A 5,829-nucleotide genomic window follows, 5' to 3' on the forward strand; every position below is an offset into this window, starting at 1 on the left:
ATAGGCTGGTCCCCGTAAGACACTGCCAGCGGACTGGGTATATCTGCTTCCCGTTCTTCTGACCTGAGTGCTATTGATTCCAGCTTTGACGGCTACACTCTACTCAACCGGAGCAGTAAGTTGAACATCAACTGATGGCACTTTGTGAAAGTGTTGAGAACTAGAGCTCAGTTGTTTGGCAAGCCACCACTGTCCATCCAGCACTGTGGACGGCACTGCCTACATCTGGCTCTAATTAGTCCACGGTTGTGTTCAGCCGAATGACCTCTGCCGGTAACAGTCAGAATGAGGTTCTGAGTTATTGCAACATAGGAGCGTTTCACTGCTTTCAAGGCTTCTTAGGAACAATTCCGGAAAGTTCCTGCCGGCAAGCCTCCGGCTGTTCCGGGTGAACATCTCCTTGTAAATTCAGGGGGTTTCGTGTACACCCGTGAAATTTGGCCAGATTATGCAGTTTGCATTGCTGCACAATTGCGCCTGCCTAGCTCTGCCTCGATTGCAACATTTAGGCGTGGCAACCAGATAGGCTGGTCCCCGTAGGACACTGCCAGCGGACTGGGTATATCTGCTTCCCGTTATCCTCACCTGAGTGCTACTGATTCCAGCTTTGACGGGTACACTCTACTCAATGGAAGCAGTAAGTTGAACCTCAACTGATGGCATTTTGTGAAAGTGTTGAGAACTAGAACTCAGTTGTTTGGCACGCCACCACTGTCCATCCAGCACTATGTTGTGTACTGCCTACATCTGGCTCTAATTACTTCACCGTTGTGTTCAGCCAAATGTCCTCTCCTGGGAACACTCAGAATGAGGTTCTGAGTTATTGAAACATATGACTGTTTCACTGCTTTCAAGGCTTCTTAGGAAGAATTACGGAATCTTGCTGCCGGCAAGCCTTCAGGTGTTCCGGGTGAACATCTCCTTGTAAATCCCCCGTGGTTTCTTGTACACCCATGAAATTTGGCCAGGTTATGCAGTTTGCATTGCTGCACAACTGTGCCTGCCTAGCTCTGCCGCACTTGCAAACATTCAGGCGTGGCAGCCAGATAGGCTGGTCCCCGTGGGACACGGCCAGCGGACTGTGTATATCTACTTCCCGTTCTTCTCACCTGAGTGCTACTGATTCCAGCTTTGACGGCTTCACTCTACTCAACCGGTGCAGTTAGTAGAACCTCAACTGATGGCACTTGGTGAAAGTGTTAAGAACTAGAGCTCAGTTGTTTGGCACGCCACCACTTTCCATCCAGCACTATGGACGGCACAGCCTACATCTCGCTCTAATTAGTGCGTGGTTGTGTTCAGCCGAATGACCTCTGCGGGAACACTCAGAATGAGATTCTGAGTTACTGCAACATAGGAGCGTTTCACTGCTTTCAAGGCTTCTTTGGAAGAATTCCGGAAACTTGCTGCCGGCAGGCCTCCAGAGTTTCTGGGTGAATGTCTCCTTGTAAATCCTCCGTGGTTTCTAGTACACCCGTGAAATTTGGCCAGGTTATGCAGTTTGCATTGCTGCACAATTGCGACTGCCTAGCTCTGCCGCTGTTGCAAACATTCAGGCGTGGCAGCCAGATAGGCTGGTCCCCGTAGGACACTGCCAACGGACTTGGTATATCTGCTTCCCGTTCTTCTCACCTGAGTGCTACTGATTCCAGCTTTGACGGCTACACTCTACTCAACCGGAGCAGTAAGGTGAACCGCAACTGATGGCAATTTGTGAAAATGTTGAGAACTAGAGCTCAGTTGTTTGGCCCGCCACCACTGTCCATCCAGCACTATGGACGGCACTGCCTACATCTGGCTCTAATTAGTTCACTGTTGTGTTGAGCCGAATGACCTCTGCCGGGACCAATCAGAACGAGGTTATGAGTTACTTCAACATAGGAGCTTTTCACTGCATTCAAGGCTTCTTAGGAAGAATTCCGTAAAGTTGCTGCAGGCAGCCCTCAGGCGGTTCCGGGTGTACATCTCCTTGTAAATCACCCGTGGTTTCTTGTACACCCGTGAAATTTGGCAAGGTAATGCAGTTTGAATTGCTGCACAATTGCGCCAGCCTAGCTCTGCCTCGGTTGCAAGCATTCAGGCGTGGCAACCAGATAGTCTGGTCCCCGTAAGACACTGCCAGCGGACAGGGTATATCTGCTTCCCGTTCTTCTGACCTGCGTGCTACTGATTCCACCTTTGACGGCTACACTCTACTCAACCGGAGCAGTAAGTTGAACATCAACTGATGGCACTTTGTGAAAGTGTTGAGAACTAGTGCTCAGTTATTTGTCACGCCACCACTATCCATCCAGCACTATGGACTTCACTGCCTACATCTGGCTCTAATTACTCCACGGTTGTGTTCAGCCGAATGACCTCTGCCGGGACCAATTAGAACGAGGTTATGAGTTACTGCAACATAGGAGCGTTTCAGTGCTTTCAAGGCTTCTTAGGAAGAATTCGGGAATCTTGCTCCCGGCAGGCCTCCGGCTGTTCCGGGTGAACATCTCCTTGTAAATCCCCGGGGGTTTCTTGTACACCCGTGAAATTTGGCCAGGTTATGCAGTTTGCATTGCTGCACAATTGCGCCTGTCTAGCTCTGCCGGGATTGCAAACATTCAGGCGTGGCAGCCAGATAGGCTGGTCCCCGTAGGACACTGCCAGCAGACTGGGCATATCTGCTTCCCGTTCTTCTCACCTGAGTGCTACGGATTCCAGCTTTGACGGCTACACTCTACTCAACCAGAGCAGTAAGTTGAACCTCAACTGATGGCACTTAGTGAAAGTGTTGAGAGCTAGAGCTCAGTTGTTTGGCACGCCACAACTGTCCATCCAGCACTATGGACGGCACTGCCTACATCTGGCTCTAATTAGTCCACGGTTGTGTTCAGTCGAATGACCTCTGCCGGGAACACTCAGAATCAGTTTCTGAGTTATTGCAACATAGGAGCGTTTCACTGCTTTCAAGGCTTCTTAGGAAGAATTCGGGAAGCTTGCTGCCGGCAGGCCTCCGGCTGTTCCCGGTGAACATCTCCTTGCAAATCCCCCGTGGTTTCTAGTACACCCGTAAAATTTGGCCAGGTGATGCAGTTTGCATTGCTGCACAATTGCGCCTGCCCAGCTCTGCCGCGGTTGCAATCATTCAGGCGTGGCAGCCAGATAGGCTGGTCCAAATAGGACACTGCCAGCTGACTGGGTATATCTGCTTCCCGTTCTCACTTGTGTGCTACTGATTCCAGCTTTGATGGCTAAACTCTACTCAACCGGAGCAGAAAGTTGAACCTCAACTGATGGCATTTTGTGAAAGTGTTGAAAACTAGAGCTCAGTTGTTTAGCAATCCACCACTGTCCATACAGCATTATGGACGGCACTGTCTACATCTGGCTCTAATTAGTCCATGGTTGTGTTCAGCCGAATGACCTCTGCCGGAAACACCAGAATGAGGTTCTGAATTATTGCAACCTAGGAGCGTTCCCCTGCTTTCAAGGCTTCTTAGGAAGAATTCCAGAATCTTGCTGCCGGCAGGCCTCTGGCTGTTCCGGGTGAACATCTCCTTGTAAATCCCCCGTGGTTTCTTGAACACCTGTGAAATTTGGCCAGGTTATGCAGTTTGCATTGCTGCACAATTGCGCCTGCCTAGCTCTGCCGTGGTTGCAATCATTCAGGCGTGGCAGCCAGATAGGCTGGTCCCCGTAGGACACTGCCAGCTCACTGGGTATATCTGTTTCCCCGTCTTCTCACCTGATTGCTACTGATTCCAGCTTTGACTGCTACACTCTACTCAACCGGAGCAATAAGTTGAACCTCAACTTATGGCACGTTGTGAAAGTGTTGAAAACTAGAGCTCAGTTGTTTGGCAAGCCACCACTGTCCATCCAGCATTATGGAAGGAACTGCCTTCATCTGGCTCTAATTAGTCCACGGTTGTGTTCAGCCGAATGACCTCTGCCGGGAACAATCAGAACGATGTTATGAGTTACTGCAACATAGGAGCGTTTCACTGCTTTCAAGGCTTGTTAGGAAGAATTCTGGAATGTTGTTGCCCGCAGGCCTCAAGCTGTTCCGGGTGAACATCCACTTGTAAATCCTCCGTGGTTTATTGTACACACGTGAAATTTGGCCAGGTTATGCAGATTGCATTGCTGCACAATTGTGCCAGCCTAGCTTTGCCGCACTTGCAAACATGCAGGCGTGGCAGCCAGATAGGCTGGTCCACATAGGACACTGCCAGGGGACTGGGTATATCTGCTTCCCGTTCTTCTCACCTGAGTGCTACTGATTCCAGCTTTGACGGCTACCCTCTACTCAACGGAAGCATTAAGCTGAACGTCAACTGAGGGTATTTTGTGAAAGTGTTGAGAACTAGAGCTCAGTTGTTTGGCACGCCACCACTGTCCATCCAGCACTATGGACGGCACTGCCTACATCTTGCTCTAATTATTCCTCGGTTGTGTTCAGCCAAATGACCTCTGCCGGGAACACTCAGAATGAGGTTCTGAGTTATTGGAACATAGGACGGTTTCACTGCTTTCAAGGATTCTTAGGAAGAATTCCGGAATCTTGCTGCCTGCCAGACTCCAGCAGTTCCGGGTGAACATCTCCTTGTAAATCCCCCGTGGTTTCTTGTACACAGGTGAAATTTGGCAAGGTTATGCAGTTTGCATTGCTGCACAATTGCGCCAGCCTAGCTCTGCTGCGGTTGCAAACATTCAGGCGTGGCAGCCAGATAGGCTGGTCCACGTAGGACACTGCCAGCGGACTGGGTATATCTGCTTCCGGTTCTTCTCACCTGAGTGCTACTGATTCCAGCTTTGATGGCTACAATCTACTCAACAGGAGCAGTAAGTTGAACCTCAACTGATGGCACTTTGTGAAAGTGTTGAGAATTAGAGCTCAGTTGTTTGACACGCCACCACTGTCCATCCAGCACTATGGACGGCTCTGCCTACATCTGGCTCTAATTAGTCCACGGTTGTGTTCAGCCGAATGACCTCTGCCGGGAACACTCAGAATCAGTTTCTGAGTTACTGCAACATAGGAGCGTTTCACTGCTTTCAAGGCTTCTTAGGAAGAATTCCGGAATCTTGCTGCCGGCAGGCCTCCAGCTGTTCCGGGTGAACGTCTCTTGTAAATCCCCCGTGGTTTCTGGTACACCCGTGAAATTTTGCCAAGTAATGCAGTTTGCATTGCTGCACAATTGTGCCTGCCTAGCTCTGCCGCGGATGCAAAGATTCAGGCGTGGCAGCCAGATAGTCTGGTCCCCGTAGGACACTGACAGCGGGCTGGGTATATCGGCTTCCCGTTCTTCTCACCTGAGTACTACTGATTCCAGCTTTGAAGGCTACACTCTACTCAACCGCAGTAGTACGCTGAACCTCAATTTATGGCATTTTGTGAAATTGTTGAGAACTAGAGCTCAGTTGTTAGGCACGCCACCACTGTCCATCCAGCACTATGGACGGCACTGCCTACATCTGGCTCTAATTAGTCCACAGTTTTGTTCAGCCGAATGACCTCTGCCGGGAAAACTCAGAATGAAGTTCTGAGATATTGCAACATAGGAGCGTTTCACTGCTTTCAAGGCTTCTTAGGAAGAATTCAGGAATTTTGCTGCAGCCAGGCCTCCGACTGTTCCGGGTGAACATCTGCTTGTAAATCCCCCGTGGTTTCGTGTATACTCGAGAAATTTGTCCAGGTTTTGCAGTTTGCATTACTGCACAATTGCGCCTGGCTAGCTCTGCCCCGGTTGCAAACATTCAGGTGTGGCAGACAGATAGGCTGGTCCCCGTAGGACATTGCCAGCGGACTGGGTATATCTGCTTCCCGTTCTTCTCACCTGAGTGCTA

This window comes from Dipodomys merriami, unplaced genomic scaffold (assembly GCF_024711535.1).
Source record: "Dipodomys merriami isolate MVZ:Mamm:240054 unplaced genomic scaffold, mDipMer1.0.p SCAF_423, whole genome shotgun sequence".
In the NCBI taxonomy this organism is placed as follows: Eukaryota; Metazoa; Chordata; class Mammalia; order Rodentia; family Heteromyidae; genus Dipodomys; species Dipodomys merriami.